This window comes from Zonotrichia albicollis, chromosome 4, assembly GCF_047830755.1.
Source record: "Zonotrichia albicollis isolate bZonAlb1 chromosome 4, bZonAlb1.hap1, whole genome shotgun sequence".
NCBI lineage: Eukaryota > Metazoa > Chordata > Aves > Passeriformes > Passerellidae > Zonotrichia > Zonotrichia albicollis.
The window spans coordinates 70954212-70976470 of NC_133822.1; the positions used below are offsets into that span (position 1 = coordinate 70954212).

Sequence of the window (22259 nt, forward strand, 5' to 3'; positions counted from 1 at the left end):
ATTTTTTAAAAAAATAAGAAACATGTGTAAGAAACTTCAGCTTCCAGATGAAGGTTCAAAGTGTAATTTCAAAAGTCTGCACTGCACTTAGCAAACAGCAATGGAGCAGAATTGCAAGCAAAGTGCAAAACACCACTCAACCCCAAGGGCAGGACACTCCCCAGACACCCAGCACATGAAGTTCTGTGCTCTACAGTGCTCTCAGAAATAGGAAAAAAAACCAAAAAACAACCGAAACAACAAACTAAAAACCTGCACTGGAGTTCACACGCATTTCTAAAGTGCAGCCATGGAACTGTTTATGCTCAGGGCACTGCGATTGATGGCACAGCACAATCACCCCCCGACTTGATAAGCAGGCACTGGCTTGACTCAGTCTTTATTTGAGAATAAAGTCAATTTTCCAAGCACCTTCCTGGTGATGTGCAGTTCCAAAAGGAACCTCTCCACACAGAGATGGTTTCCCACCCCTGTCACAAGGGAGCAAAGGTTTTTGCCTTCTCCTCCACATAGGCATTCCATCCTGTGAGTCATGCTGACACCTCAGACACAGCACACAGACATTTGTCCCAAACTGCTGTCCCCCTGACCAAGGCACAGATGTGCTTCTGCTAGAATTATCTGGCTCCTAGAAAAATCTATGATCTCTAAATTTTAATAATTGAAAATACTGACAAGCAAAAATAAAGTGCACCTACCCAAGTGACAACAATTTTACATAAAAACAACACTGCTTCAATAACTACCTTGCTTTCTCTATTTCTACATACCCTGAAAATCAACTGCAACAATCTGAAATCCTCTCTCCTCCAAAGCTGCTGCTGTTAGCACTGAAGTTGCTGTATTATTTAAGTGCTGGTGCTCAGAGTTCTCCAGCAGCAGAAAGGAACTGCATCTACCTTCAGTGGTTCCCAAGACAGAAGCTGCTATGCTTCAACTGGAGCAGGAAGAGCAGCAGCAATAAAAAGGAAAGGAATTTAAGGACAGGTATGTTCCAACTTGTTATGTGACAATAGCACCAAATGTGTTTTCCTAAACTTTCCACTAATTAAAGCCTACTTATTTTAGTCTAGCATAAGAGGCTACTGGACCTTGAAATAATGTACCTGAATTCCTTGCTGTGCCTTTGCCCCCTCCAGCAGAAAGCAGAATTACCCTCATGATTTTTCAGGCCAGAGTGATTTTTCCAAATCTCTTGCTAATCAAAGGAACATTTACAGCTCAGGACAGCACTGACCTTCAGGTCTTTGTCCAAATATCCCAACCAGCATTTTTAACAATATGGCAAGAACCTGAAACAGCAAGAGACAAGTGCCCTGGATGCATTTCACCCTTCCTGCACCCATCCTTGCAGGGGGCTCCTCCTGCTGCTCCAGAAGAGACCTTCAAGTAGTTCTGATATTCAATTCAGCACCTGATGCTGAGCTGTGCCCTGCTGATGCTTTAATGGGATTCCTTCCATGTCTAGAGGAGCTATCTCCCCCAAAATCCACAGGGATTTTTAATTTATTAGCTACAGCTAAGGGCACATGTGTTGTTTTTAATAGCAAACGTGTGTTTTGCAGACCAGGCTGCATCTCACCAACGATTCCTTGGTGCCACATTCCCAGGAAAACAGCAGTCAGCCCAGCATGGCAGTCTTAAATAAAGCAGGGGGTTACAAGGTGTAAGGCAGCTCTGCACACATTTGCTGTCAAAGAATCACAGCATCTCAGCTGCTGCAAGAAGCAGATTGCCATTGTTTTATCAGGGAAAATCACAGATTGGAAAAACTGACTAGAAACCACCTTCCCCTAAAAAAAAAAAATAATGGTTAGCTATTGCTTTTTGTGGAAAGGTTATGTCTGGTATTGAGCTGGAAACAGGATCACTCCTCATAGGTCAGAACAAGCTCACTCTTTTCTTTGCACAGCATCTTCAGAAGGAAGCTGGGGATGGAGTTTGTCTGCATACAGCCACACAGAGATTTAAACAGGAAAAAAAAAACCAAAATCCATGCACTTACATAAAAGGCTTTGGGCAGTTTCATTTTCTATTCAGCTGGAAAGGAGTGAAGCAGCATGCACACACACATTTTTAATCACCCTCGTGCTGACAGCAGCCAGTCCCTACTTCTGTTATCAGAACCCCACAGCTTGGATTTCCAGGCTATGAAGCACTAAAGAAGAGGGTATAAAATCTCCTCTGGTTAAAAAAAGCACAGTGATATCATCTAGTATAACACACAAATGCTATAGAATTGAAGTTTGGCCTCACCAGGACATTACTCATTCAGTGGAGGGAGAGAGGAAAATAATCCATAAACATACAAACAAATAGTAAGGATTTCCTAAGATTAGCTGGTAGCTTGGACCACTCTCATATTCTCTGTAAAAAATGTGTATTTTGTGATAGGCTTTTCGCAAATATTAAAATGAATATTATATGGGTTATGTTAGAAAGTAATGCTGTATTAATTCTCTTAAGTGGTACATTAAATATAGTTTTAGGTCATAACATAATGTTAAAATAGAAACTATGTATGTGAGATATTTTTTTTTTTAAGAAAGGAATGAGGTACTCAGACTAGATAGCAGCCACAGGACACCCAAATATTTCAGAGAAAGATAATTTATTGCTCTCTTATCAAAAGAAATGAAGTTCTTCCTGCCTTGCTCAGCCCTGAAGACACTGTTAGGATTAAGAGGAAGAAGTTGACACTGACCAGACAGAATCCTGTATTTGAATGGAATTTATGCATTATGTATGAGGTGTATGAATATGCAACAGGCTGTTGCTTTTAAGAGTTAATCCTCTGTTAATGGGTGTCCTTTTTTGGGCTTATTTTGCCCAGAAAGAGAAACATGGACCATCCGTAACTCTTTGTTTTCATTGTCTCATATTGTCCTAAATCCTAATTGTCCAATTTTTTATTACTCTAATTATATTGCTATTTTTATAACCATTTCATTACTGTTAAACTTTTAACATTTCAAAAACAAGTGATTGGCGTTTTTCACATTCTCTAAGCCCATCAGTCACACTCTGGGGAAAACAAGCAAGGCAGGCCAGCCTGTGCATCCAGAATTGAGAGTTTGCAACAGATGCCAGTGGTTGAAGAGACAGAGAGGAGGGAGAGAATCTGTGCTCGTGTACAACTCACCAGTGATCGCTTCTGCAAATGCCACGAGCCTGGGCTTAGAACTTCAGCCTGGGGAGATGCTGTCCCTGCCACTGCTCAATTCAGCTGGCTGGCATCTCTCCAGAGGCACTCAGAAGGCAGCTGCCCAACAGGACAAATCACTGAAAAGCAGAAAAGGAACAGGTTCAGCTTTGCAATTCCACTGCACATTACACAAGGGGTTCAGCTTGCTAATCCCTGACTTCTTAAAATGTGATTTCCCTCAGTGTGCGTGACAGGGAGAAATGCAGTTCTGGTTAGAGTTCATCCACTACTGTCAGTGTGAGTTTCCTAAATACCAGTAATGCCAAAAAGAACTGCTCTGTACAGTTAACAGGAACCTCATGGTCAGGATAACTGAACAGCCTCCATCATAAACCCTTCAAATTTTGTTACATCTCAGTTTTGAATCTGACATTCAAGACATTCATCCTTTTTTATTTCATGTCTTTATTCAGATCCAACACTCCACTCTAACTTAGCTGTAACAGGAGTTGCTTCCAGCTTCATAACTGCACTATTCCAGGCACTGACCAGATCTTCAATTTTCAGCAAATCTGACCAAATTTACAGCAGAATTTTCTTATCAATTACTCTCTTTAAGCCTTCATTTTGGTATTATCCCAATTCTGTGACTTCTATGAGAGGTTCTATTTCCTCACTCTTACAAGGCCATTTACAATAAATCTAATTAAAATTAATTAAAGCATACAGATCAATTAGATATAGCAACAGAACTAGGAAGAAGCAATACTGAGTCAACTCCAATGAGTTGGGACAAGTGAGAATAGGTCAATTCAGTCAATGTGAATTGATCCAGTAGTTGCACATTAGTGTAAAAATGAAGTAGTATATTGTATTCATTTTCATACTAAACCTTTTCAATCTGCTTACTAATATGACCAGATTCTACTGATGGTTTATCTGTTAATCACCTATTTCTGCTGAAAACATAACATTTTCATATTTGAAGGGGAGATAAACAAATAATGGGTGTTTTTTTCTGACCAGGAAAGCCTCACAGAGGAAAGGACAACACATGGGCACATCTTAAGGCTTTTCATTCGTGAGCCTCAGCTTTTCCTAGCCCAGGGACCTCAGGAAAGACACTCCAGCCTTTCATGCCCATTTTATTTCCTTCAAAACATGGAAAAAGTCAAGGAGGGAAAGGAAGGAGGGAAAGGAAAAAGGGAAAGGAAGAAGGGAAAGGAAAAGAAGCTACTGGAACAGCAGAGGGTCGTAATGATGCTGAGAGGTCTGGAGTGTCTCTCTCAAAAGGAGAGTGTGGGACCTGGGCTTGGTTAGTCCAGGCAAGAGAAGACTGAGAGGGGATCTCATCAATACATATAAACATCTCAAAGGGGTGCCAAGAGGATGGTACCAGGCTCCTTTTTGTGGTGCCCAGTGACAGGACAAGGAGCAGTGACCATAAACTGAAACACAGCAAGTTCCACCTTAACATAAGGAAGAACTTCCCCATAAGGAAGAACTTTACACTGGAGCAGCTGCCCAGGGAGGCTGTGGGATCTCCCTTTCCTGGAGATTCACACCCCACCTGCTCTTGTGTAACCTGCTCTAGATGACCCCTGCCTTGGCAAGGGGGTTGGATGAGATGATCTCCAGAGTTCCCTTCCAACTCCAACTAACGACTGTGTGTGATTCTGTAAGATTTTATTTAAGAATAGGGCAGACTACACCTCTTTCCTTTCCAATAGTGGCTTATAATCTCAGCAGCTTCTTACATAGAAATGAATTCTTCTCAGTAGAATGGAAGACTAAAAATTTCTGCTAAGAAAAGGAAGCAGCAAACAGTAGCACACTCATTGTTTCCAGGCTCCTTATCTCTGAAATTTGTTACAGGTTTTGGGATTCTCATCTGAAAGCCAATGTAACACAGAAAAGGAAAAAAAAAAACCAGATTTCACTGGTGAGTTTCTGAGCTCCTCCTTGCTGATGTGATTCCTCTGTTTGCTGCCCTGGACATGAGCACAGTTAATGAATAATGACTGCGCAAACAAAATATCAGACAATGATGGGAGGGGGAGGGAAGGGTGCAATGATTGTGTGGGAGGCTCAGATTGGATTTGGCAACAATTAGAAAAATTGATGCCCTTTTAATTATAGGAAAAGGCTTTGCTGAGAAGATAAGACAGACATGACATTCAAAATACTTCAGTCTTTGGATTTAAATGTATGGAAATAGAAAGTTCAAAAGGTTGGGGTCCTTCATTGTGTTTTCCTTTGATGTTAAAAAACATAGTACTCTAAACTTACATCCAGATGTGTGTGTAAACCCTCAGCTCAATTCCAAGCTGTTGCAGGACAGATTTGATTTGCTTTTATCACTCTCTAGGAAGATTATTTACTACATGTAGGAGAAGGTACAGGATATCTTTGTTTTCCCTTCCAGTAAGAGCCCAAGCCAGTAGAAGTTACTTGAAGAATCAGTCCAATAATTTATTAACATCACTTAAGATCCTCCCCTAACCAGTTCCACAAAATATATTATCAAAAGAGGGCACCAGAGATTGCTCCCTGTTTGACTGAGGTTGCACAGTGCACATTTCCTTCTCTGCTGCTACTCCCAATTCTGGCAGCTCCTGCCAGGTTCTCACATGTGAGAAATGCCTGCTACAAGCACATGAAGTGCATTATCCCAGTACTCCTTTAGTGGTAATAATATAATAATTATGATATAATGATAAAATGATATAATGATTAAAAAACCTTATAACCTTTGAAAAATTAAAAGGGAAAAGGACATTTCTCCACAAAACTCACACACAATTCCTCAATTACAAAATAAAAACTCTTGTAGTTTTACTCTGTGCCTCTACAGCTCTTTTTCCTTAATAGCATATTTACGTGATCATTCCTATAATGAGATATAACCACTTCTAAATAAGAGCTATTATATAAACCACATTTACTGTCCTAAAATTTATAATCACCATTTCATTATTCAGTATCTTTCATCAGCAGATCTCCAATAGCATTTAGAAGATTTAATTGTGTTAAACTACCAACTACCACTGCAGGTGTGACTTCTAAAGGAAAAGCACAATTACACAAGGCAGGATTTATCCAGGAAATATGGACTGTGATACTTAATCTTGCAAAATGACAGAGAGATAATTTAAAGCAAGGTATCTACAAAGAATAGTGTGTGTGCCAAAAGACTGTTTGTATTGGTTTTACAAAGAGTGGACAGAATGTTCTTTTCCAAAGAACCACAAAACAAACTTCCTGAACCAATGTGAGCTTTCTTTTTGCTTGTATTTAATCCAAGTAAATGTGGCTCAGCCAAACTTATTTAATAAGAAGGGGAAAGAAAAAAATCAATTAGTTTGGCATGACCTTGTCTTGAAAAAGTAAAGTCACACGCTTCAAAGGGAGGGGAAGTGGCCACCTGAACAGACCTAGAACCACAGCTTCTCTGGGAAATTAGTAATAACAGTAGGAAAGGGCTTTTTGGACTATTTTTTAAAACATTTATTCCACAGCATTATAAGCAGCTGTAATTAACTCACTTCATTTTTGGGTTTTTTTCTGTTTTTAATGCGAGCCTCTTGATGCACACCAGCAGGGTTTGAGGATGTGGAGAAGAGAGGGGCAGTGTGTGGAGACGGCAATGCGGCACAGAGGAAAAAGAAATCATCACCCACACCAGTTTATTTAACATCACATTCTGTCCCTAAATCAGCCATTTATGTAATCTAGAGGAAAAAAATAAACTTAAGAAATCCAAAACCAACAAAAAACCTCCTCCAAGTTCAGCTTTTACCTCTCTTGGCCTTTCGGGAGCTGATGGGTAAGTGCACAGGGAAAAGCCTTTTTGCAAGGCAAAGATAAAAGCATTACTGGTAAGGTCAAAGGAGACAACACATCCTTTAGTGTGATGCATCTGTAATCCCTGTTTTAGAAGTACTAATGAATTTAAAATTAAAATATATACACACCGTCTACCTTACAGGGAGATACTGAGACCCCAAAAAAAACATCTCAATGCCTGACCCCGCAGCAGATCTGCTTACATGTACAATTGTGAAAGTTTCTTGGCTAACAAAAAAGCTCATTTCACCAGATACACAATGCAACATCCAGCATCTCTAGAAGTACAGTTTTTCCCAATGGTCACATTTGCCACAGAAATGCCCATCCCTTCTCTCTGCTGGGCAAGGTGCTGCATCTTTTTGTCAGAATGCCAAAAGAAAAAGAAGCCTCCACACCACTCATGTACAAGTCAGACACTTAAAACATTATATTCAAGAGTATCATTTCAAAATGCTGCACTATAATTCCACTATAGAATAGTTATCCTAAAGAGATGGATAAAATAGCACTCAAGAGTGGGATGGATATAAAGAGAGACAGAAAATTGAGGGGAAGATAACAGAACTGCAAAAAGTTACTCATGTTACTTATACTGATGCAAAGCTTTGTAAATCCAGTCTGATGTCTAAAAGTTGTCCACCTTCATGGCCATAGGAGTTCAAAATGAATATAAATATTTATTATTATTATTATTATTATTGCTGCCTTTTGAGTGTTTATACTTTCCTATGTCCCTACATCAGTGTCAGACTTGGTTTATTCACAGCCAGATATTATATTTCAGTGGCTATTGTAACAAGCTGTTTCCTTGTTTACTTCTGCATTTTTTTCAGCTTCAGCTTCTTACAGAGTAGACAATGAAACCTGGTTTTACTTTTAGATTCCTCTTGCCACAGTGTTTGGTTTTCAAACTCTGCAGGGATCAGGTTTAATAAATTGAAAATCAATCAGCACTATTTTTATTTTGAAAGTGGAGACAAATTATATTAGTCTCAGGTATTATAAAAATTCTTTTCATATATTCAGCTTGGATCCACTTCAGAACCTCAGTGCATTAAAGTTACACTGTCAAATATATTCATATGCAAACCCTTATTCTACCTGCTAGAGGCATATCTTAGTAGAAACCCTACAATTATTATTTTTTCAGTTGAACCAAGGAGAGATTATTAGTAAAAAAAATCTTGCAGAGGTTGAGTTTCTGCCTTCCTGAAGTTAATACACTGTTGGTCTTACATCTCAACAGACCTGGAATTTCTTGCTAGCACTACAAAAGACAAACCTGTCTCTTTGGATACTCACATGGGGTAAACAAAACTCAGAAAAGGATATTATTTAGGTTTAGATTATTGTCTTCAAATATCACTACAGACTGAAAGGATGAGCACAGAGAGCACAGCAGTGGGAAACAGACCCAGGGTGTTACTGTGATTAAATTCACCACTCACACCCACAAAGGGACATCATAAAATTGGGAATTCTCTCAAAACCTTCATCAACTCCCATACCTTTGACAAGGGCTGGTGTAGCTTAAGAGATGTGTGGGAAGCATCACATGTGGTTTCAGAAAAAGCAATAAGAAAAACAATTTGGGTTTTGGAAAGGAGCAGGAGAGTATCAGAAGGGGTTGGTTTCTCACTGGTCACTCTGAAATGTGAGCAGAAATGCTCAGCCCTTGATTCTCAGGCTTTGCACATTTGGTGGGACCTGAGAAATGTTCTAAATATCAATTTCTACTGCAAAACCACCCTTCATAGGCCTGTTCACCCTTTGCACTCCCTCTGCACCACCCTGCATTTATTTCAGGTGTTTTTTCACCACAGGTGCTCAGAGCACTAGAAACCAGCCTGTGAAAAGTAACTGTGCTTGTGCTTCTAGCTGACCTTTTTTTGTTCAATTTTCCTCTTCAGCAAAGGAGAAAAAAAAAAAAAAAATCAAAAAACACATGACATTGCACAGAAACAGCAAAACAGACAGCATGGACAGACGAGAATAAAACAACATCCATCCTTGGCATATCTCAGCACTAGAGATTACCAAAATGTCCACTGTGCTCAGCAGCAAAGTAACTGAATTTCCCAGCTGCCCAATATCAAGTCCTTCCTTTGCTGGCCCTCTTGTAAAATGAGAGGTGAAATAATCCAGGCCACTGTCCTGCTGTAGCCTGAAAAGTCAGGCTCTCTTTACTTTTTCAGAAGGGCAAAGCACACAATAAAAAACGCCCAGTATTCATGTGAAAAATTAACAAACCAAGAAGCTTGTTTAAAAAATATGCTGATCTTGCCTTGTGTAAATTTATTGTAGCTCATTTGCTGTGTGAAACTTCTCAAGATGTGGAAGAAGGAAGGCAGAAAACAGGAATCCCTTTAAAAGAAGAGAGGGGAAGCAGCACGAAGGAACAGTGAGTAACTCCAGAGTCAAAGAAACTCAGGGCCAAAAGGTGAATGACAGAACATTTGGTCCAGACTGGTATAAATTTAATACTGTGCACAGATTAGGAACCTGGCCCTTCCTAGCACTGGAGGACTGCATCAGGAAGATCTTGAATCTTTTCTGTTTATTAAGGAAAGCAAAAATTCAGGCAGCTCTTTGAAATCCCTTCCTCAAAGGGAAGCAGAAGGGTTTTCACATCAATACACCTACAGACATCCACCACATTACAGCCTCTGTGGCCATAAAAGTTATTTTAAGCATGGTCTGTAGTAATAAATTACTTTTAGTGCCAATAATTTTCCCTTTGTAGCTGAGGAGGTGGAGTTTCCCCATCATGATGTAATCAGGAATTACTTTGAAGCTGTATCAAAATTTGGATTCATTAAATTTTTATCCCAAGAAAAGGCAGAGCACACCATGGCCACGGCCTCTGAAACCTAAAAACTTCTACCAACCTCTTAATTTTTTTCCTATATTCCTGCACATCAAATCAATTTGATTTTTATAGACAATTGTAAAACCAGACAGTCTTCATCAGTTCATGCTATCCTTTACCTGGGAATCACAAGAGAGTCACAGTATTGGGACATCTGGGTGCCAGAATTTTCAGTCCATCTCTCCATTTCCTCAAATGTCATTTCTTCCCTTTGCCTTTGCACTTCTCCCCAGTTAAATCACTGACCAGCCCTGGGATCAAAGCTCTGCACTCTTGAGGATGTTTTCAAGTCTCTTCTGATATTGCCCATCAAAATCAGAAACCTTCTGCTCTGACTCAAAGCAACCTGTGACAAAATTCAGCAACTGTGACCTTTTTTCTTCTGCTCCATCATTGCTACTGACCACAGCCCCTGAACCCTTCATTATTGACCTCTACTTCACAAATTAATGGTTTATTAAAATGCAATGAGGCACATTAAATCACATGTCAGGTTAAATCTACCTTTAAAAAAATCAATGCAATTGTGAAAAGCAAGGTTTTTAATAGCCTTTTTTTAGTCTAGTAATGCATGTTGGGGGGGGAAAGTGGGAAAAGAAAAGGAGAACAAACCTGGTTTCAAGCCAACTATCAGGTCTAACAAAAAAAGTGACTTGTTATTTTGAAGAATCAAGAATTTAATAGTCTACAACAAGGACAAGGTGGCATTTTTCTTAGAGTGCTCTGTTCCTTCTAAAGAATCTGCAATGTTCCCAATAGAGCAGAACTTCTAATTCCTGTTGCAATGGGAATAAGTCACATATAAAGTGGGAGTGATATGAACTGTAAAAATGTGGTTTATTGTTTAAATGTGGGATTTTGGGGAGAAGGGCTGGGGTTTATTTTGGTTGGGTTTTTTTTTTTTTTTTCATTTGGTTGGTTGGGTTTTAAAAAATGGGGAATCCATTCTGGAGCAGGACTCTGGCCAGGACAGAGCTCAGGACAGTCTGAAAGGCCAGGATTCCTGGAGACCTTGGCCTAGATATTCTCCTCAGATCTACAAGAGGAAAACAAAGATGACAGCCCCTTTGCTGTAGGACAAGGTCCCTCCCTCAGTTTCCTGATGAAAGAAACCAACAATGGCCAAATACTCATCAGGAACCCTGCAAAGGTCAACTGCAAAGTAATATTCCTTTAATCAACTCTGAGCTAGGAGCCAGATTTCTAAAAGGTTCCACTTTGTAAAAAAAGAGCCCAGAAAAATGACAAAAAACACTTACCTCTGTAAAGGTTTTCTTGCTAATGTTTCTTTTATTGAGGTCTATTAAAAAGTAATGCTTTCAATAATGTCTCGCAGTAATGCCCCCTCTAAAAGTTAAGGGTGGATAAAAAGGAAATCCTGATGCTTAAATACCTTCCAACTTTTCTAATTATCTCTCTTCCTCTGTTTTATAATTTTGGAACACGGGTGTTTGCCCTTGATCTGATCCCAGATTCTCTTTGGCTTCCTTGTATCATCTCATTTCTGCTTTTATTGCCTCACTAATAAGGAGCTGGTTCTGCAACAGGGCAGATACAAGTACAGAAGTTAATTAATATTCATTGTAGGCCAAGAACAGGATTTACACCACAAACAAAAGAGCCTAATCCTGAGCTAACAAATCATACAGAAAAACAAACACAAAAATGCTCGACTGGAAAAACCCCAAAAAAACCCCACTATGGTTACAGGGCTCCTTTTTCTCTGCTCTTTATTGACCATTCTGCACATCTCTTCATATTTCCACACTATTTTTGCCTGGTAATTATGATGAAACAGTAACTTTAAATCAACATTGTTAGACAACAAGTGAGGACATTAAAAATCTTCATGACCAAAATGGATTTTTGTGCATCCCATCCAGAAGGGGAAAAAAAATAAAGTAAAAGTCTTTAACTTACCCAAAAATGCCTACAATTTTTTCTTGCTACTATCAATGAAGTGTAGTATATTTCAATTGCGTTTGGTTTTGTTCACTGCATAGAGTCATTACCAATGCTGAACACACTCAAACATAAAATCCCTCTGAACAAACAATTCCTAATCCAATGTTTCATCATTTTAATCACACCACCAGAATTTTTCTGGGGAAAATAAATAAAATCAGAAATCTGCTCTTGTTTAAAACAACATTCATTACATTGCTATTTTATGCATTCAAAGCTACTTTCAGACTTGCAATACTGGCCATAAAAAAAACAATTCATGGTGATGAATGAAAAGAAAAACTTCAAATTGTTAAATAAATTCAAGAAAAATGTGAATAAAACACTGTTCCTTGCAGGCTGAAAGGAGCTATTCCACATCTTTGCATGGAGGAATAAACTTGGGACCAAATCACAAAACTTAAGAGGTTATAATGGAAAAGCAAAATACATCTTACACATGTGTGTTATGAAACTTAGAAAAAAATGGAGAAAAATTGAAAATAGGGACAATATTTTTAAGCCTAATGAAGAAAGCAACAGTTCCCAGTCTGACTGGAATTTGACCTTTTCCAACAGTTTGCAGGAGATGGGATGAGGTGAGAAACTCTAGAAGTGCCTCCAGTCTGTCAGGTAACCAATGCATAATTTACATTGCCCAAGCAGGGTCATTTGTCTTGCACTTCAAAACAATTTGTGCACCCTTATTAGCGTTTAATAATAAATCCAGAGTTTCCCCTCTGTATGCTGGGGTGAAATAAAGAAATTTTTATTAAATTTATTAAATAATTAAGTTATTTATTAAAGTTATTATTTAAAATTATGTATTATATTATTAAAGACTTTTTTTTTCTAAAATAAAGGAAGTATGTACACAACAGACACATAGGAAACAGAAGACAGAGAAAACTTCTAATACATCAAAATCATACTCCAGGGGAAATATTTTCACTTCCCAGGGGATTCAAAACTGCTGTCATTGTCTTGCCATGCCAAAAACATCCCCAAACATAAACCAGATACTTCATGTTGCCCACCTAAGGCATAAATGGATAAAATATATCAATTATGCCAGTGGATTACACCAAGAACATTCTGTGCTAAACTTCCTGCAAGATTCTAGGAATTGTTTTAAAACAAGGTGGATGAAAAAACAGCTCCAAAGGAAGTAGTAAATGACAGCTTTTAACAAGAATGTTTCTAGAAGACCAAAGCCAACACTGTGTTTCAGAGACCTGAACCACTGAAAATTAATAAAACAGGGAAAAAATTAATATAATAGGGGAAAAAATTCTGGTGATGCCTATGTGTACACAAATTTTGTTATGAGACAAGAGATAAGAAAGAGCACTAAATACACTCCACAGAATAAGAAATGGAGAGACGTTTTGTTGCTTTACAAGAGGGTGATATTAGCCAGATAAAGAGAAATTTTAAAAAACCCTTTCTGTTGGATTTAAATCAAAAGAAAAAATTTCCTCAGAAACAAGAAATAGACCTCAAGATGCAAAACTGACATCTGTTTTATTAAAATGCAGACATCCCCAGGAGATTAAGTAATTCTGCATGGTCTCACACATCTAAGGATTGCTAGAGCAGGATTTGAATGGAAGATTTAACTCAACTTGAGCACACAAATATGAGTGGCTTCCTTCTTTATCACTTTCAGCTTTTTCTCTTTTGAGTATATGGAAATATCCAGCACAAAAAATTTTGTTTCTGCTATTAAAATTATTATTAGAGTTGCAAATTTCATCAAAATAATTTACAGGCTTAGTATGACAAGCCAAGTTTTATCAAAAGTGCTTTCAACCTATTGGTCTGAAAAACAATCTTCCCATGAAGACAAAAGCACAGCAGTCATCATATTACTGAAGGTCTAACTTCAGTCAAAAAATGAGTAAGCTAAAATGTATTTACTGGAATTTAATTTAAAATGTATTTACATTTTAATCAGAAAAAGTAACAGTCTGCTTGCCTAGTGACTCTTTCAAGCTTTAAACTCTACAATATTTTTTTCCCCCTCCTATCACAGCCTGAAATTTAATTAAGATTAATTTGATCTACTGGTCCTCTAGGAATTGGACAAACATAATTAATACATTAGGATGAAAATTCAAACTTTTATTAATGGGCTCAGGCAACTCCACAGGGACCCTCAAGTCTTTTAAAAAGTTAATCCTCATGTAAGTGCTGTGTCTTCAAACACTGGGCTTTTCAGTGAGAACGTGCAAAACTCTTTCCCTGCCCAAAGGAAAACAAAGATGTGCTAATTCCCCACAAAGAGCTAACAGAATAATAGCTGGACATATAGTGAAAAGGTTCTTTGTCTTGAAAGGCATAAATGCATCTCCTTGCATGACTGTGCTAACTGGAGCACTGCTTATTCTGTTACACTAAATATTGCCTCAGGACCTCCATGACCATGACATGGCAAGGCTCTGTGCCCATTTATCAAGTTCCTTTACAAGAAGGACACCCAGGCCAGGATCTCCAGGTTCTAAATCTCTCCTTGAGGAAATTAATGGATGCAGTTTGAGCCTATCACCTTCTGCTGGAGACTGAGGCAGCCCTTCCCTGAGAGAGGAAAAATCCACTTACAATGCCAAAAATTGTCTGTAGTAGCTCAAAGTTTTGTCATCTATAGCATCCATCAATTAACTCAGTAAATATTTGCTTAGTAGTGATGCTAGTGGCTTCACAAGATCCCCCTGCCAGACCCTGGTGAAGGCAGGGAGATGAACACTCCCCAGCCTGCAGAACAAACAACATTGGAGCAAATTCCCTGGGGAAAATTAGACAGGAAGATGGGGTATTTATAGAAAGGGGAGTTAAGGCACTTGGTTCTCTTTTTTTTTTCAGCCACTCATTATTTACACTGATCCTGGCAATCATGGGATGGCTGCAGAAGGGACCAGGAAAGTTCTCAGCACAGTGCTGTCAACATGAAACTGGATTTAAACACCTCCTCCTGCAGTGAGTTTCAACACCATGGCAAAGCTTTGTCCTCAGAATGCTACAGATTTTCATGGAAATGCCAGAAATGAAGGTTGCATGCAGTGGGCAAAAACAAACACAGTGGGCACAGACAGATTAGAAAAAGAAATATCTATTATCAAACTGCAAAAATGCTGCAGTAACAGGAAAATGAGAATATGTTGTTTAATGTTCCTGAGAGAAGTAAAATTGTTTTGCATACAAGGCTTACTCAGAGACATAACAATTCACAGAATTAAAAACATGACATATTTTTCAGCCTAATTCTTATCTAGGTATTGAAGTGCATTTTTTTTTTTGGGCTGCAACCACTCAATGCTGATACAACAAAGAGCCTGTCAGTCCTGTAAATCATATCTTTAAGTTCCAGTGAGACATGATTATGTGTTATTCAGGTTACATGTGCATTCTTCTTGACAGCATGAAAGCTGGCAGTCCTCTAGCCAAGTAAGAAAATAATTATTTCCCCATATAACAATGCTTAGACTGTTCCTAAAACCCCAACTTCAGCTTGGCATATTGGGGTGCTTTTTTTTTCAGAAATCTGCAAATCCTTTCAATTTGACAGCTTCCAGTGCTATTTTCACAGTGAATTGCCTAGCAAAAGCAGTGCTGAAAATTATATTCCTCTGTCACAACCTAAAGGAAAACTTTTTGCCCCAGATGAGCACTTCCCAGGGCAAACACTGGGACACAGCAGAAGACACAGGAACTCTCTGGTTAGCTTGTGCTCATCAAGAAAGAAAATATTGATATTTAAGTGTTTTTACTTATTTTTCCACACATTTCACTGCATTATGTTCCAGCTTAAGAAAAACAAGAGGACAAGAGAGGAGTTTGGGCAAATGTTTCCCACTGAATTTGCAGGAGGGAAGGCAAATATCTGCGGCCTTGCACAGTTATCCTCAGCCAGTGTCCTGGGGGCATAAACTGTACCTGTGCTACCAAACTGGGTGGTTATTTGCATTCCAGCCACGACTGAGATGCAAAGCATCAACAACAGATTTCTAACTATAATTATGCAAAATATCACCCTGCTCCCAGGTATCAAACATCAGGAAAAAGAAGAAAAATTTTAAAAAAAGAACTGCGGTCATGCATAATAGCTCTGTCCTCCACCTCCAGGAAAGGCAGAAAATTGACTACAAGCTTTTTTTAAAAATATTTTACACTTGCCTCCTCTTCGTGGAGATTTACAGAGGAAACAAATTACCTATGGCTTGCAAGCTGCTCTGTAAAAATGTCTCAGCATAAAGGTTCAGGTCACCACTCTAAATTTCTTTGTATCTCTAGCCTCAGGCAAGTTCAACTTGTGTACCAAAACTGGCTCAAAAAAACCCCCACCAAACCCACAACAAAACAAACCAAAAATAACCCACAAAATCTATAGAGGAATATTCTCCAAGGGCAAAGAAGAATTGGCAGGGTTAGCTGAGGACCAGATTCTCTCCTGTGCCGCTTGGGCAGGGAGGAAGAATCCCCACCTCACAATATCCAGGCAAATGGAAGGTATGGAGTTTTCTACCTCCTGAACAAGGAAAATGAACTTCTGCTTATCAAGGGAGCACCAGGACAAGCAGGGCCCAAAGAAGGATCAATTTTTCTTTATTTTTTACCCCAAAGGTGTCAGAGCCATCACTCATTGGCATCACTCAATGATGAGATGTAGGCAACAGGAAGCCAACGGCTGGGACTGAATAAGTTGCAAAAAAAAGGTACCAAAAATACCAAAAACCTACAAAAGTCAAATGCAGCAAGCTGGCAGGATTTACCATGGTGAGAAAGACCCTTTGAAGATTTTTTGGCAGTCAGTCCAGGCAGATCTCAACCACACATGCACACAAAGTACACCAAAACCAGAGATTTCCACCTCTCCAGCCCCTCTTCTCTCCCACCCAAATGCACTCCAGAACATGAGATCTGCTGCTGTCTGCAAACAGCTCCCAGATGGTGCTAAACCTTCAGATTGAACAGAAACCCAAATATAATCCAATCCAGCTGCAAACTCAGCCTGTGCTCTGCTGCTCCACTGAGTGTGTGGGGCACCAACAGGGCTGGCTCAGTGTCCTCCCACAGAATGAGTGCTAAAACAGCACCCAAAATAAGAGAGAATATCTTACACAGGAGAAGAAAGAGAGGAGCCAGCACGTTCTTGGGTGTGGGAGATGCTGGCTTCCCTTTGGATCCCTTTGGATTAGAGTTTGGCAAAAAAATGGCGTAAAAATCAAAGAGGAGGGTATAATTCTCACTATATAATGTAAAAAATATTTACACAACGGTTCCTTATATTTTATCCCTATGAAGATTCCCTTCTTTAAGGCAATCTTATAGGAATCTATACAGCTCCTGTTATATTTTTAGGGAGAGGATAGTGAATAGAGATGTTTAAACTGTCCTGGGCAAGGTCCAGCCCCCAGAGCAATAACTCTGAAGGTCAGCACTTACCTGAGTGGTGCTTCAGAAGGGAACAATGTCCAGGCAGGGCACAGGATGCCAGCTGCTTTTGGGTAAGAAAGTGATTTCCAGGAGCCCAAACCCAGCATGCAGAGAGCAGCAGCCCCTGCAGTGACCAAGCTGGGAGCCTGTGGGAACCCAGGACATTCCTCTGGCTGCCCTGGAAAACTCCAGACCCTGCCAAGGGGGCTCAGAGGCCTTGGCACAGAGTCACAAACACCTGTGCCTTTGATTTTAGCCCATGGAAACAATTCCCAACTTTGTGTGAAGAGTTACAAGCCACAAGAGTGGAATGATAGTTAATTTGTTACAAGGTGAAAAAGTAGAATTTTGGGGATTTATAATGGGAGTTCAGGAGGCAAGATGGAAGAATCTGAGTGTGTCCTGTCCTTCCAGTCCTCCATCTTCTGCTGTGATGGTGGCACTTTTGGATTGGTTTAGAGCAGAGACAGATTGTCTAACATAGGTGATAGGTATTGGAAAATTATTGAAAATAAAGTACACATAGTTCTTAGTATAGAAAGCTAACACCATCCCAACGTGGTCAATGTGCCTCAACCCAGCCTGCTGGACAGATCTCAGCAGGTCAGAGAAAGAATGTAATGGATAAGAGAAAATAAACAACCTTGAAAAGCAGAACCAAATGAATCTCAACTTCTTTGGTTGTGGGGCTGGAAAAAAGAGACTTTCTGACACCTCAGGGTCATCTCAACCACAGAAACCCAAGAGGTGCCCATTTGTTGTGCTCAGCTCCTCAAGTGTCCCTATCTCATAGACAAGGCACTGATGGGGACCAACAGCTTGGAGCAGACCCTCCCTCAGTGGCCATCAGGGAGCTCCAGGTGAGCACCTGCAGCTCCTCACTCAGCACAGAGAGAGGGGGAATCACAGACTGCAGCACAGGGAGGCAGGAACAGCAGCGGGGATTCCTTTCCCTTAGCACACCAGAGGTGATGCTTTAATGGAGTTCCCAGGCCTAACACATGTGCAGAGGGATGCTGCAAAGTTAATTGAGGTGTGCACACCTAACTCAGGTCCCCAGTGGGATGCACAGTTGCCATAGCAACTTCCAAGGTCCAGGACAAACCAAATTTCTGATGCTCCACACTACTGCAGCTGTGGGAGCAACATGGACAACAACCACTATTGATACATTTTTGGGGTTTTTTTCCTGGTACTTAAAAAAGCAATGTAAGTAAAAATATTCCACTTAGGATCATAAACTCAATCGTTTTCTCTAGGAGGTCCAGAGAAAACCTTGTGCACAACAGACATTCAGAAGCACAATGAGATGTGAGGGGAAGAAGTTATCAAGGAGAACAAGTCCCCATGAGCTTAAAACCAGACATCCAGCACCCGTTGTATGAGAGCACATCCTTCAGAAATGTTATTTAGCATTAGAGTTGTAAAGCTGTAATGCCCAGTGCAACACTTCAAAGGTTGATCAGGTAAGAGCCTTCTTTAAGACTGGGTCATTAGTGCATACAGATAAAGTGATTTTACTTGGAAAAGATCTTTCATTCACTAATTAGCATTAGTACCTAAGTAAGAGAACATTTCAGTTTCAGTCTGAGCCAGTCTCATCACTGTGCTGTAGAAATCAGTTTTGTTATTTGAAGCAGCACTCTCTTGCACAAACACTAAGGTGCACACTAATTGTTGCAATGGGAATGGCTTTCCTTTATAAGCATTTCTGCAAATGTTCAGCTTCATTATTTTATCCATGTCTTTTAGAAATTTCTTATCATTTTATTCAACTGATCCCTCATTTCCTTTTATTAAATGTTCAAACCTGATGTGGAGAGTTTCTGTCATTAATTCAGAAGAATCTTGGTTTTACTGATGGATGAAATTGAGTACTATTCCTTTAAATATGATTGCAATGCTGAAGTGTAACACCAGTGAAAAAGCTGGCAAAATTTGCCTTCCTTTAGGATAAATGGAGAAAAATTATATCTTGCTACCATCTCGGAAAACTGATGTTCCTGTAAATGATGACTCACTGAATATTTTGTTGTGTTATTAAATTTTTTTTCCAAGGAATTTTAGCAGCACTTTTTTCTTCAGGAAGTTTAAGGGTTGCAAAACTTCCTTTTCCTCACAATATTATTATCTGTCAAGGGAAAGCCTCCAAGCTGTTGCATGGGAGGGTGAGAGAACTGTAAGATTGCTTTAAAAATGCTAGTCTTTAGGCAAAGAGCAACAACTCTTAGTTTGTTTCAGAGAAATAAATGGGTTATTCAGGGGCACTATGGAAGTCATAAATCCATTACTAAAATCTGGGCTGCCCTAACCATTCCCACCACCTTGAAGGTCACCTTTGTACTCTGTCAGCTTCAGGCTGCTGAATTTCTGCTGCAAACTGAACTCTATTTAAAAAAAAAAGTTGAATCAAGATTAATTTATGACTATGCTGTTTCAATTCTGTTTATGAATTTCAGAATGTACCAATTTCAGTGTTCTGTAGTTCTCTATAAGTTTCAGTGACACAACAATGTGACAGATCAGAATCAAGACACATCTACCACGTGCTGAGAGAAGGGGAGAGTTAAAAAAAAAAAAAAAGAAAAGAAAAAAAATAGAAAGTCACACTTTGTCAGGTCAGTTTTACAGTTTCTGAAATGCCAGTTGTACATTTTAGCACACCACCAGTCTCAAATGGTGAAGGCATTGTCAATCAAAGACTCCTGTCTCAAGCAAGCTCTGGGCTTGTGCTGAGGCAGGGGAGGGGGAGAAGAGGTAGGAGAAAATAATCTCTGTACTGGGAATATACTTAGATATAATCAAGTGAAAAAACAATGAAGAAATTACAATATACAGGTGCTCCCAGTGCAGCCTTGTAAAACAAGGATCAGTGATGTGGTGAGGGCTGGGTACAGCTGGAGTCACCCAGGGACTCTGTCACAGACATCTTTTCATGAAAAATCCTTTCCTTAGGATTTTTCCTCCTGAGAAGCTGGGAGGCCTCAGGAACAAAATGTAAATAATGATTGTCTGCTGCTGTGGAATGCAACAGGTGCATCTGGGATTGGTCTCATGTGGATGTTTTTAATTAATGGCCAATCACAGCTGGCTCAGACTCTCTGTCCGAGACACAAGCTTTTGTTATCGTTCCTTTCTGTTCTTAGCTAGCTTTCTGATGAAACCTTTTCATCTATTCCTTAAGTATAGTTTTAATGTAATATATATCATAAAATAATAAATCAAGCCTTCTGAAACATGGAGTCAACATTCTCGTCTCTTCCCTCATCCAAGAACCCCTGTGAACACTGTCACAGGACTCCTCCTGCCTTTCTGCTATTTTGCTCACAGCCCTTTCAGGTGAGAAAGGTGGCAATAAGGATGGATGGGGGCTCATGGCCTCCACTGCCCATTTTAAAGAATCATTTTGCATACCTTGGGTGAACGTGTGGACTCCCAGGAGCCATCACAGAAGCTTGGCTTTGAGTCAAACTTTGCACCTGCTCTCTTTACAGTAATTCCTCAAGTGCTCCTTCCCCCTCCCCAAAAGGAGGATTCCCAACTTTGGTTCCTCTTAAAGAAAAATTTAGTGTCTTCTGCAGTATAATCTTCAGCTAAAGCCCTGTAACCTCCCATTAAACTTTGATTTTAAAGCACAGTATTTTCTTGAATCATCAAAAAAATGCCACAACCTGCTTTTAGCAACCTGTAGGCAAAGCTCCCAAAGCCTCTTTGAGCTTCAAGGTAGCTCTCACCCCTCACTCTCCAAGCTCTCCTCCTTTCCCCATGGGAACAACATTTAAATTCAAATGCTGGTGCCTCAGGTTTCATCCCCAGCAGATGAAGCAGCATATCCATTTCCAGCACTAATAAGTTTCAATGAGTAGTGACAGCTTCCAGCCATGCAGAAACATAGGCAGACTCAGATGTCATCCTCAAAATGGTAACTGATTTGAGAGGGAGTATCACAGTCAAATGGCCAAAACAGAACTCCGCTTCTAAATGACTCATTAAAATCCAGGGCAAATCAAAGGTCCTGATAGCTCAAGGATTATTAAGAAAAAAAAAAAAAATCCAACACCCATGTGTTAGCCACCATGGTAGAATCCTCAAGCAGATAAGTACTTTTCTTTGAAAGAAAAATTGCTTTATCTTTGTGAGAAAAGACAACTTGTTATTAATTCAAGATAAAAATCACAGTACTGGAGGTGAGCCAGTTTATTGTTTTCACAAGACTTAGCAGACTGAACCAAGATAAAAGAAGAATCCCAGGGCTTTGTGAAAGAGGGATGTGGCAGCACTGATAATTCCCCACTCCAGACTGTTCTGTACCACTGCCATAGGCTCACCAGGTATCATCCCTGGGGATTTGAATTTGAATTATCAGGGGCTTTTGGGGCAGTAGTTTTGGCTTTTTTGTCTAGTGCATGTGATAAGGTATATGGAAATATATGGAAACAAGCCCTCCATCCACGCAGTGGATGCTTTGAAAAACACAGAGGTCACAAGGAAGAAATTAGAGATGTTAATTTCATTTCCCATGAAATGGAATTGAAAACAAACCAAAGAGCCTCCTGGCCTCTCCTAGCTCCCAACAGTCAGATCCTGAAGATTTTAGTGGAGATGGAGTGAGCCCCCCACAACACCACCCTGCTCATTTCCCAGTCCACAGCTCCCACTTTTTCATCTCCACTTCATTTGGCACTGCTGCTACACTCACCTCCACAATTCCAGTACTCACTTGTGTGACAGCTCATTCCACAGCCCTGCAAGTGACAGGAAATTGTGACAGATCTCACTAGAAAGGAGCTGGGGAAAGTTTACAGTAAGCTTGCTCAGCTTTGTCTGAGGCAACACCAAGTAGTACAACTGAGCATGAGCTGTCAAACGTAATTAATTAAAAATCCCAAATAGCACACCTTGGACACGAGAGATCTCAGCTGTGTGTAAAATTAACAGCCCCAAAAGATGTAAACCCTCAGGTTTACCTCACTGAGGTGCAGGGAGCATCCAAAAGACGTTATCCATCATTAAACACTC

General features: G+C 39.7%; 1 protein-coding gene across 8 annotated transcripts in view; it reads right to left on the bottom strand.

Moving 5' to 3' along the window:
• The window catches only part of EPS8 (EGFR pathway substrate 8, signaling adaptor), a 131999-nt gene that overhangs the window by 94517 nt on the left and 15223 nt on the right, over positions 1–22259 (bottom strand). For 6 of the 8 annotated variants that reach the window (XM_074540065.1, XM_026790372.2, XM_005481868.3 and 3 more), the window contains one exon: positions 3143–3282. The exons of the other annotated variants lie outside the window; for them this stretch is intronic. The gene's annotated coding sequence lies outside the window, so the exon portion shown is untranslated. The remainder of the gene's footprint in view (positions 1–3142; positions 3283–22259) is intronic. 8 annotated transcript variants of the gene reach the window in all.